This window comes from Bos indicus, chromosome 15, assembly GCF_029378745.1.
Source record: "Bos indicus isolate NIAB-ARS_2022 breed Sahiwal x Tharparkar chromosome 15, NIAB-ARS_B.indTharparkar_mat_pri_1.0, whole genome shotgun sequence".
NCBI lineage: Eukaryota > Metazoa > Chordata > Mammalia > Artiodactyla > Bovidae > Bos > Bos indicus.
Genome location: NC_091774.1, coordinates 27,619,793 through 27,632,453, shown reverse-complemented (window position 1 = coordinate 27,632,453; position 12,661 = coordinate 27,619,793).

Here is a 12,661-nt window from a genome sequence, read left to right as displayed (position 1 = left end):
GACCAACCTAGATAGCATATTGAAAAGCAGAGACATTACTTTGCCAACAAAGGTCTGTAGTCAAGGCTATGGTTTTTCCTGTGGTCATGTATGGATGTGAGAGTTGGACTGTGAAGAAAGCTGAGCGCTGAAGAATTGATGCTTTTGAACTGTGGTGTTGGAGAAGACTCTTGAGAGTCCCTTGGACTGCAAGGAGATCCAACCAGTCCATTCTAAAGGAGATCAGTCCTGGGTGTTCTTTGGAAGGACTGATGCTAAAGCTGAAACTCCAGTACTTTGGCCACCCCATGTGAAGAGTTGACTCATTGGAAAAGACTCTGATGCTGGGAGGGATTGGGGGCAGGGAGGAGAAGGGGACGACAGAGGATGAGATGGCTGGATGGCATCACCAACTTGAAGGACGTGAGTTTGAGTGAACTCTGGGAGTTGGTGAGGGAGGCCTGGCGTGCTGCAGTTCATGGGGTCGCAGAGTCGGACACGACTGAGCAACTGAACTGAACTGAACTGAAGCGCACAACCTTGGGCAAGTCTCAAATTCATTCAAGCCTCAGTTTTCTCATCTTCAAAATGGGTTGCTGGGGCTTGAGCGCTTAGCTGGGCACTGTCTCACAATCTTCATGGCAACTCTGGGAGAAAAGCACTGTCACATTTCCCATTTTACAGATGAGGAAACTGAGGCCCAGGAAAATAACTTGCTTCTAGCCATACCCAGGTGGTTCAGTGGTTAAGGATCTGCCTGCCAATGCAGGAGCCACAGGAGACATGGTTCCATCCCTGGGTCAGGAAGATCCCCTGGAGAAGGAAATGGCAATCCACCCCAGTATTCTTGCCTGGAGAATCCCATGGACAGAGGAGCCTGGCGGGCTGCACTCCATGGGGTTGCAAACAGTCAGACACGACTGAGTGAGCACGCACACTCGCACACACAGCCGCACGTTAGCCACGCTGTCAGCCAGGGCTGGCATTTGTGCTTCGCTGACTCTCTGTAAAGCCCGTGCCCTCTGCCACTGCTCTGTGGTGCCTTGCAATCCCTGCCAAGTCTGGTTCCCAGGATCAAGGTGACAATCCCAGGAGATCACAATTGACTGCGTGGTGTGAGGGGCTCCGGAGAGCCACGGCTGTGTGGCTCACACTTCTCCCCAGCCCCGCTCCATTCCCCAAGCCAGCTCCTGTGGGGGCCCCCGGGGGCAGGCACGGGCCAGTGCCTTCCCTGCTTGCCCCTGCTGCTGCTAAACTTTACACTGGGCTCTGTCATTAGCCCAACAACAAGCTCCCTATTTGACTAGCCCTGTCCAAATTTGCTCGGCGCGAGCAGGAGCCCATGGTAAGTAAACGGTTTTCTGTTGATATTTGAGCACTAATGAAGAGGCAGTGAGCAGGCCCATTAATAACGGAGGAGATGATTGTGTTTGCACAAGCCCTGTATACAGCGCGTCAGCCACCCAGACGGGGCCCGCCTCCTTATTGATTTCCCAATAAGCCACTTGGTGTTCTTGTTCTCAGCCCAGGCGGGGCATCCTCAGGGTTGGATCCCATTGTTGAACCTCCTTTCCCTGCTGAGGTGCTCAGCCTGGATCTCGGTGAGGGTGGAGGTTTCATCCATTCATCATTCATTTACTCAGCATGCAAGGGTCCAGCATCTGTTATACACAGGCCCCTCTGCCAAGAGCCGAGTCCCTATCTTCACCTAGAAACAGAGCCTGCCCTTGACCTTATGGGGGAAGGGGGGGAAGAGGGAGACTCTGGGTAGACATATATGCAAAAGTTGATTCTTCATGCACCTCTGACCATGCATGGTACCCCATCATCATAACACTGCCCATCAGGGTCCTCTACCCTCATTTCACCTTGAACTGAGGAGTTAACCCAAGCTGTGATGGGAGGCAGCTCCCTGGCTGGCCCTGGGGGTGGCACCTTCCTGTCTCATGTTGTCCTTTAACCTTGAGATCCAACAGGCTCAACTTGGGGATGTCTGCTTTGGATGGGATTGTTAGTGATGGAGAAGGGCTTCAGGGTAGACCTGGGTCACCCTCCCCACTGGGAAATGTCCACATCCTGAGCTTTCCAGGGAGATGGCATGGCAGATCCAGGGCAAGTGTTCTAGAAGGGCTGCCAAGACCTCCAATCTGAGCTGGTTTGGGGATATTTCTGGCCTATCTTGCAGTGAACATCAGGGTGAGTAAGGCAGTATCCTATCTGATGAGCTCATGGTCTGGTAGAGGAGGTCAATCTGTAAAAAAATAACTGGAGAAAAAAAAATCATAAAATGTTGAGAAGTAGGAATCCAGGGCAGAGGGAACAGAGAGGAAGGTACTTGAAGGCATGGAGGACTTCCCAGAGGAGGTGACATTTGAGCAGCTTCCTTAAGCCTGACTAGATGTTTGTAGAAGGCACAGTGACTATTCCCACTGCTGGGGCAGGAAAAGAACAGGGTCTGCCACTGACTGCCTTCTTGCAAAGAGACCCAAGACTTGTGTCTCTTGACCAGGTTTTTTGGTGGCAGACTTTGTCTGGCAGGTCCTTGAGTTAGAATGGGGGTGGGGTTGGAGTTGGGCATGGGGAGAAATGGCCCTGGGAAAACATCCTTCTGGACTGGGTGTTGGTGTTCATCGCTTTAGCTCAGTAGAATATTCCAGGGAAAAGATGAAGAAGGGTGTGGGGATGGGAGTCAGGAAGCTCAGATTATCATCGTAGCCCTGCCATTAACTGGGAGAATGACCTTGCTTCTTGGAGTCTCTGTCCGTAGAATGGAACTGATCACAACTGCCTCCCCACAAGGGGAGAGGCAACTGGGGGAATAGAACAAAACTGCTACAGAGAAAAGCAGCCCAAGAGCGTCAGTACACCAAGGAACACAACCCGAGCATCTGTATTTACCTTTGGTCCCTAGATAGACACACACTCATCTCATTTGACCAGATTTATAATGCTGAGAACCAAGGAAGTAAGTGGGAAGGATGGAGGAGGATGCCTGAGCTGGTCCCAAGGAAGGCACCCTTGCATTCAGTCTTCTCTCCCAGGAAACAGGGGCCCCTGGCAGGGCTGCTGGCTTAAGAACCCTGTATGGGAGAACTCTGAGCTCCTGGGGCCAAGGGGGCAATCCAGAGTTCCCCTAGGGGCCTGGCAGAGTTCTGAAGAGTGAGAATCTAGCCTTCTAGGCCTGCCTCCTCAGCCTTTTGTTCAGGCCCTAAACTACTTCTCTTTCCCTCTTCCATCTTCCAATTCCAGCAGAGGGGCAGCCCTTTTGCTGGGCTGAAACCCCCAGGTCAGTGGGTGTCTTTGACCAAATTCTAACAGGCCTAGAGGCAAGAGGAGGTGCCGGCAGTGGTGATCTCTATTTTACCATCTTATTGTACACTGCCTCGTATTACTTTCTGTCTTTGAGAGCTGGAAAGAACCAACCCATCAACTCTAGTCCTGTAGCTCCAAGTTAGTATAGCTGCAGGAAACAGAAGGCTATTTGATGATGATCTGGACCCCTTTCCTGGGATGGAGGCCTATCTCCATCCTGGGCACCTGGACTATATCCAGCAGAAGAGGACTTTGGTTAGAGAGGGGAAAATGACGGAGACTCTGTTAGCAATAATCGTGTATTTTAGTTGCATTATGCAGTTACACCATGAATGATGATCAGTATCAACACAGTGGTTCTCAACCCTGGTTGCCCTTCAAAATTACCTGGAGACTGAAGGTGGCGCCTGGACCTCAATCATTTTTGTTCTGGAAACGCTACCTGGGTGGTTTTGATTCATAGTGAAGGTTAAGACCTGTGGAGCTAGAGAAGCTTTCTCTTCTTGGGTATTGTTTCTGGGAGGGCTGGTTACTTCATCCTACATGTAAGACTTGCAGAACCTGGATCCCCTTTTGATTTCCATCTAGGGGAAAACTGAATAGCAACTATTACCTGAGTTTCTGAGCCAGAGGTCAGAGGAAGAGGCAGCTGGGCTCTGAGAGGGAAGAAGAGAGGCCTGAAGCCTGAGAGGGGAAGGGAAGTAGAAGGGCAGAATCCCAGATGTTAGTCAAGTGGGACTTGGCACAGAGCAAAAGAGAAACCTGCCTTATGCTCACCTCTAGCCTGTGTGCTTGACTGTCTGATGAGAAGTTTTCTTTCTTTTGGAGGGGAGGGGACCTCGATCAGAAGGACTTGGGCACCCCCATGAGTGGTGCGGGAAAGTGGGTCTTCTGGGTTTCTTTCTTTTTTAAAAAATTCATTTTATTGAAGTATAGTTGATTTACAATGTTGTGTTAATTTCTACTGTGTAGCAAAATGATTCCATTATACATATTTATACATTATTTGCATATTGTTTTCCATTATGGTTTACCACAGGATGTTGAACATTCTTTGGCATTGCCCTTCTTTGGGATTGGAATGAAAACAGACCTTTTCCAGTCCTGTGGCCACTGCTGAGTTTTCCATATTTGCTGGCATACTGAGTGCAGCACTTTCACAGCACCATCTTTCAGGATTTGAAATAGCTCAACTGGAATTCCATCACCTCCACTAGCTTTGTTCATCATGATGCTTCCTAAGGCCCACTTGACTTTGCATTCCAGGATGTCTGGCTCTAGGTGAGTGATCACACCATCATGGTTATCTGGGTCATGAAGCTCTTTTCTGTACAGTTCTTCTGTGTATTCTTGCCACCTCTTCTTAATATCTTCTGCTTCTGTTAGGTCCATACCATTTCCGTCCTTTATTGTGCCCATCTTTGCCTGAAATGTTCCCTTGGTATCTCTAATTTTCTTGAAGAGATATCTAGTCTTTCTCATTTTATTGTTTTCCTCTATTTCTTTGCATTGATCACTGAGGAAGGCTTTCTTATCTCTCTTTGTTATTCTTTGGAACTCTGCATTCAAATGGGTATATCTTTCCTTTTCTCCTCATCTCACAGACTAGCAAAGTAATGCTCAAAATTCTCCAAGCCAGGGTTCAATAGTACGTGAACCATGAACTTTCAGATGTTCAAGTTGGATTTAGAAAAGACAGAGGAACCAGAGATCAAATTGCCAACATCTGTTGGATCACAGAAAAAGCAAGAGAGTTCCAGAAAAACATCTACTTCTGCCTTATTGATTACACCAACGCCTCTGACTGTGTAGATCACAACAAACAAAATTTCTTCAATAGATGGGAATACCAGACCACCTTACCTGCCTCCTGAGAAATCTGTATGGAGGTCAAGAAGCAACAGTTAGAACCAGACATGGAACAATGGACTGGTTCCAAATTGGGAAAGGACTATGTCAAGGCTGTATATTGTCACCCTGCTTATTTAACTTATATGCAGAGTACATCATGAGAAATGTCGGGCTGGATGAAGCACAAGCTGGCATCAAGATTGCTGGGAGAAATGTCAATAACCTCAGACACGCAGATGACACCACCCTTATGGCAGAAAGTGAAGAGGAACTAAAGGGCCTCTTGATGAAAGTGAAAGAGGAGAGTGAAAAAGTTGGCTTAAAACTCAACATTCAGAAAACGAAGATCATGGCATCTGGTCCCATCACTTCACGGCAAGTAGTGGAGGAACAATGGAAACAGTGACAGACTTTATTTTCTTGGTCTCCAAAATCACTGCTGATGGTGACTGTAGCCATGAAATTAAAAGATGTATGCTCCTTGGAAGAAATGCTATGACTAACCTAGACAGAATATTAAAAAGCAGAGACATTACTTTGCCAACAAAGGTCTGTCTAGTCAAAGCTATGGTTTTTCCAGTAGTCATGTATGGATGTGACTATAAATTGGACTCTAAAGAAAGCTGAATGCCAAAGAATTGATGCTTTTGAACTGTGATGTTGGAGAAGACTCTTGAGAGTCCCTTGGACTGCAAGAAGATCAAACCAGTCAATCCTAAAGGAAATCAGTCCTGAATATTCATCAGAAGGACTGATGCTGAAGCTGAAACTCCAATACTTTGGCCACCTGATGTGAAGAACTGACTCTTTGGAAAAGACCCTGATGTTGGGAAAGATCGAAGGCAGAAGGAGAAGGGGATGACAGAGGATGAGATGGTTGGTTGGCATCGCCAACTAGATGGACACGAGTTTGAGCAAGCTCTGGGAGTTGGTGATGGACAGGGAAGCCTGGCATGCTGCAGTCCATGGGGTCGCAAAGAGTTGGACATGGCTCTGCGGCTGAACTGAACTGAACTGAACAGGATATTGAATATAGGTCCCTGAGCTATACAGTAGGACTTTTTTGTTTATCCATTCTACATATAATAGTTTGCATCTGCTAATCCCGAACTCCCAGTCCATCCATCTCCCCAGCCCTGTCCCCTAGGCAACCACAAGTCCGGTCTCTATGTCTGTGAGTCTGTTTCTGTTTTATGCATATGTTCCTTTGTGTCATATTTTAGATTCTACATATAAGTGGTATCGTGTGGTGCTTGTCTTTCTCTTTCTGCCTTACTTCACTTAGTAGAATAGTCTCCAGGTCCATCACTGTTGCTACAAATGGCCTTGTTTCATTTTCTGTGGCTGAGTAGTATTCCATTGTGTATGTGTACCATATCTTCTTTATCCATTTGTCTGTTGATGGATATTTAGGTTGTTTCTATGTAGAAGATGTTTTTCTGATAATGGGTTGACCTTCCTCTGCTTCCAGCTGGTAAGATCACAGTTAACAGTAACAATTAGGGAGCTATCTTTGGGGGGTTTGGACCTAGTATGCAGTGCCCTTCCACACTGCAGATTAACATCATTTGGCTGAGCTTCTGGTTCCACCATGACTACCTAAATGCTGGGCTTGGTTAAGGGGTGGAGGTAGAGTCAGCATGAGCCACAAAACACCCCCAGAAAGTCACAGGGACTTGAACACACACGTTGAGACTGACATTGCAATTTAGGAAGGAAGAATGATCCAGGAGAAGAGCCCAACTTCTCAGCTGAGAGCAGTAGAAATAAAAGGCCTAAACTTTTTTAAAAATGAAATTATTAGCTAGAAAATTTTAAAAAAGAGTAGCTTCAGAGGACACCTAATTTCTTAGGAAGTTTATTACTCTTTTTTTGAAGGGGGGAAGAGTTCAGGGCAGAGATGCAGAAGCATCTTGGTGCTTGTCCTGCACCATCATCTGAGGCCAGACCCTTGGGTCTTGGCTGCTGATTCAGGACCAGATACGGGAAATCAGCCAGCTCTAGAATCACTGGTACTAGCCATCTTCTTTTGAAAACTTGAATATGGGAGAGAATGAGTGGGAAAGATCTGAGTCATAGTTAGAACCTTTACAGAAATAGCACAGGATGGCCAAGCTTGCATGTAGATGAAGCTGCTGTTTATGACATGCAAAGAATGGATGAATGTGCGCCTCACAAGGGAGCTGTTCATGGACCCAGTTCCATACAGACTGACGTGTCTTGCAGCTCTGGCTCACTGCCCTGGAACGAGCATATGGCAGCGTGGGAGGAATTGGTTTCTCCCTCACTCAGCATTTTACCAGCCTGCAGTGTGGGAACTGTGACTCTTTCAGCAGCAGTGATAAGAGTAGTTTCTGTTCTTCCCTTTGTGCTCACAATCACTCCTTCTCTCCCAGTAAATTGATGGGATGGGAGGACAGGCTTGGGCACCCTCCCTCTCTCTGCTGTCAGGGTTGCCCTGTCTGCAGGAAGCCTGCATTCCTCTCTTCCTCAGTGGGGAAAAGGGAAAAGACCTAGGTTCGGAGGGCAAAGTTCATCTCCAAGCAAAAGTATTAAGAGCCCATCCATGGATGCAGAGTCAAGCTGTGTTTCTAATGCAGTCTTTCAGCACTAGAGCTGGTGGCTCTTTGTGTTCCCATTGAGGGAACTGATATTTGAAACAGTCATCAAAGGATGGACAAATTTCTTCAGGGGAGAGAAACCACTCATGAGAAGAGGGTGGCAGGAACAAAGTGGGGGAGGTACCCAGAGAAGAGTGCTAGTGAACAGAGCTGAAAGGAGAGGCTAGGGAAGACCACAGAGGGCCTTGGATGCCAAGCTGGGGAATTTGAGCTTTATTGACAGATAGATGGGGAACCATTAATATTCATGTCAAGACATGACAAATATCAGAATTGTGAGCGTTTAAAAGCTTGGCTTTATAGGATTATTTAAATTTAAAATTTTTTTAATTTTAGGATTTTTAGGATTTCAAATTCTAAAAGATGATGCTGCACTCAATATGCCAGCAAATTTAGAAAACTCAGCAGTGGTCACAGGACTGGAAAAGGTCAGTTTTCATTCCAATCCCAAAGAAAGGCAATGCCAAAGAATGTTCAAACTACCGCACAATTGCACTCATCTCACACACTGGCAAAGTAATGCTCACAATTCTCCAAGCCAGGCTTCAATAGTATGTGAACTGTGAACTTCCAGATGTTCAAGCTGGATTTATAAAAGGCAGAGGAACCAGAGATCAAATTGCCAACATCTGTTGTATCAAAGAAAAAGCAAGAGAGTTCCAGAAAAACATCTACTTCTGCTTTATTGACTACACCAATGCCTTTGACTGTGTGGATCACAACAAACTGGAAAATTCTTCAACAGATGGGAATATCAGACCACTTTACCTGCCTCCTGAGAAATCTGTATGCAGGTCAAGAAGCAACAGTTGGAACCAGACATGGAGCAACAGACTGGTCCCATATTGGGAAGGAGTATGTCAAGGCTGTATATTGCCATCCTGCTTATTTAACTTATATGTAGAATACATCATGTGAAATGCCAGACTGGATGAAGCACAAGCTGGAAACAAGATTGCTGGGAGAAATATCAATAACCTCAAATATGCAGATGACACCACCTTTAAGGCAGAAAGTGAAGAAGAACTGAAGAGCCTCTTGATGAAAGTGAAAGAGGAGCGTGAAAAAGCTGGCTTAAAACTCAACATTCAAAAAAAGAAGATCATGGCATCTGGTCCCATCACTTCATGGCAAGTAGATAGAGAAACAATGGAAACAGTGACAGACTTCACTGTCTTGGTCTCCAAAATCACTGCAGAGGGTGACTGCAGCCATGAAATTAAAAGACGCTTGCTCCTTGGAAAGAAAGTTATGACCAACCTAGACAGTATATTAAAAAGCAGAGACATTTTTTTGCCAACAAGTCCATCTAGTCAAAGCTATGGTTTTTCCAGTAGTCATGTATGGATGTGAGAGTTGGACTATAAAGAAAGCTGAGCACCAAAGCATTGATGCTTTTGAACTGTAGTGTTGGAGAAGACTCTTGAGAGTCCCTTGGACTACAGGGAGATCAAACCAGTCAATCCTAAAGCAAATCAGTTCTGCATATTCATTGGAAGGACTGATGCTGAAACTGAAACTCTGATACTTTGGCCATCTGATGTGAAGACCTCACATCACTGGAAAAGACCTTGATGCTGGGAATGATTGTAGGCAGGAGGAGAAGGGGATGACAGAGGATGAGACGGGTGGATGGTATCACCGACTCGATGGACAAGAGTTTGAGCAAGCTCCGGGAGTTGGTAATGGATGGGGAAACCTGGCATGCTGCAGTCCATGGGGTTTCAAAGAGTTGGACATGACTGAGCAACTGGACTGAACTGAGCTGAAAAGCTTGGTTACTGATTAGGTGGGAAGAACATGGGAGAGTAAGGTATCATGAGGACCTCTTGAGTTTCAAATCTGACTGCTTGGGAGATGTGGTGGCATTCTGAGATGTCAGATCCTTCACAAGCACTCTGTCCCTGCTCCCTTCTTGGCATGGTTGACACAGGATGGAGAAAATCCAGGCTCTAGGAACTTGCTTGATGCCATGCAGTGGGCAGGTATCTGAGCAGAGCCCGCAGACTGGGATTCCTGGCTTCCAGACTGGCATCGGCCATATGCCAGGACCTGTACTGAGAATGTAGAGATCAATGACATGCCGTCCCTGTCTTCACAGGCCTTACTCTCCAGTTGGAGAGATACATGAGGAAACACAGGCATGGGGTCTGCACTGTTGCCACTGATGTGAACCACTGCATACACTTGGGGCACAGTTTAAAATCTGGTTGCCCAAGAGTATACTTTCCTGATTAGCAATTAGTCTGAGACCTCTGTCTTGAGGTTCCTCCAAGCCCCTTGAACTGTACAGTAATCCTGGTGATACACTCAGTTTAAATAGGGTTGTCCTCTTTCCACTGCCAGGTGCAGAGAGCTGCATCCCAAGGGGCCAGCACTGCTGTGACTTGCTGTGGCTTCTCACAGCTGACAGTGCCCTGCAGAACCCGCAAGCTCCTGTCCTCCACTCCTCAGGCCCCTGCCAGAAAACAGTGTGGCCCCAGACTTAGTCTTCAACCCTTCATACTTATGGATCAAGCTCATACACTCTGCTGTTGTTACCAGAAGTAGAAACTGCCCAAGGATCTCAAGGAAGTTCTGTACCACTTACGTAATTTGCCCAAACTAGCATTCTCCTGGGCACTTCTGTGTCCTTAATTTGGGCCTAGGTTACTCACGTGGACACCTGTGTATGATAATCCTAAGGTAATTCTATTTTAGGGACCTAGATTTTGCAGGCTATGAGTCCAGCCACAGATGTTCCTGATTGCTGAATCTTGGGGAGTAGACATTTAGCTGTTCACTGATCTCTTTGCTCCTAGGAGGTGCTGCCTTGTTCTGAAAACTCAGCATCTGCCCCAGAAATGAAAGGGTAAAGCAAAGTTTGCTAAACCACTAAAAAAACAAAAACAAAAAAAACAAAAAACCAACTCCCAACCCCAGTACAGGTTTTGTTATATTCTGATCTCTAAAGCAGTGAAATCCTCTGGCTTCATCTTTGCAAATTCCTCCAGTGACCCTGGGCAAGACAAAGATCAATTTTACAAGGATAGAACCTCATAAGGGAAACAAGGTTAGTAATGAGAGTGAGTGATGAGTTCTTTCCAGGGTGGGTGCGTGGAGTGAAGAGAGACAAAAGAGAAAGGCTTTAGAAAAGTGAGGCCTCAGCAAGGACTCCTCACCCCCAACACTGTATCATGGAAGATGTTAAGCATACAGAGAAGCTGAAAGAATATTCAGTGAGCACTCCACCCATGCCCTAGATTCTACTCTTACCATGTATTATACTTGTTTCATTACAAACCCATCCATTCATCTCTGCATCCATCCATCAATTAGCTTGACTGGTTAGCAGCTTTGCTGTTAATTTTATTTATACCATAAAGCCTCATCCATTGTAAGTGTACAACTCAGTGATTTTTGTAAGTTTAAGCAGTTGTGAAACTCTCTCTGCAAGTCCATTTAGAACACTTCCACCAGCCCCAGGGTCCCTGTACACTGTCTATGACTGCCCCTTCCCTCCGGACAAGGCAGGCACCAGTCTGCTCTCTGCCTCTATGGGTTTGCCTTTTCTGGAAATTTCAGGTAAGAGGGCAGACCACAGAAGTAAGAAGAACTACATTCCTACAGCCTTCAGAATGGAAACCATAATCACAGACAGTTAAACAAAATGAAATAGCAGAGGATTGTGTCCTAGATGAAGGAACAAAATAAAATCCCAGAAAAACGATGAAATGGAGATAAGCAACCTTCCTGAAAAAGAATTCAGACTAATGGTAGTGAAGATGATCCAGGATCTTGGAATTTCAGGTAAATAGAGCCATACAATCCATGGTCTTGTATGTCTGGCTTCTTTCACTTGGCATAATGTTGTTGAGGCTCACTCTTGTTACACATGACAGTGGTTTGTTTCTTCTGGTTGCTGAATTGTATTTCATTGGATTGATATACCACATTTCATTTATACAGTGTCTGGTTGATGGACACTTGGATTGTTTCCAGTTTCGGGCTATTATGAATCATGCTACTGTGACCCTTCCTGTGCAAGCCTTTGTGTGGATACATGTTTTCTTTGCAAGATTTTAAAGGCCAAGTAGCAGCTAACTAGATTGTTACAACTGGAGGAAAATATTCTTGGTGGGATGCACAATACGTGCAAAAGCTCAGGAAGTTAAAGTGTCCGTATACACAGAGAATGATGGTAGTTCAGTATTGTAGGGAAAGAAAAACAACTCTCTTTTCCCCTGCCCATCTTGGGTTCATTGCTGGGACCCTGGAAATTAGACTGACAGAAGACCAGTTGTGTCCGACTCTGTGCGACGCCATAGTCGGCAGCCCAACAGGCTCCCCTGTCCCTGGGATTCTCCAGGCAAGAATACTGGAGTGGGTTGCCATTTCCTTCCCCAGTGCATGAAAGTGGAAAGTGAAAGTGAAGTCTCTCAGTCGTGTTCGACTCTTAGCGACCCCATGGACCGCAGCCTACCAGGCTCCTCCGTCCATGGGATTCTACAGGCAAGAGTACTGGAGTGGGGTGCCATTGCCTTCTCCAAAGACAGATTAAGGAGAAAAAAGACAGTTTATTAATGTTTTCATCATGCCCACATGTAGGAGAACTCAGTGATGAGTAACTCAAAGGGGTGGTTAGAACTTGGACTTACATAGCATCTTGACAGGGGCCAATAAATTTGTAGAGAAGTAATAAGAAAGAAACAAGGGTTTAGCCCTTTGAAAGCAGAAACTGTGGGAAGGTAAATAGATAGGAAAGGTAAAAAAAGGTAAAAAAAAGGAAACTAATAGACGATGAAGGTTGTGTTAGCAAGATTTTTTATGTAGATTCCTCGGGTGTCATCTCTGGGCTGATAAGAGTCTAGAGTTGTCTCCAGTGATTAAGAATCATCCTGCTTTTCCTGATAGAGAAG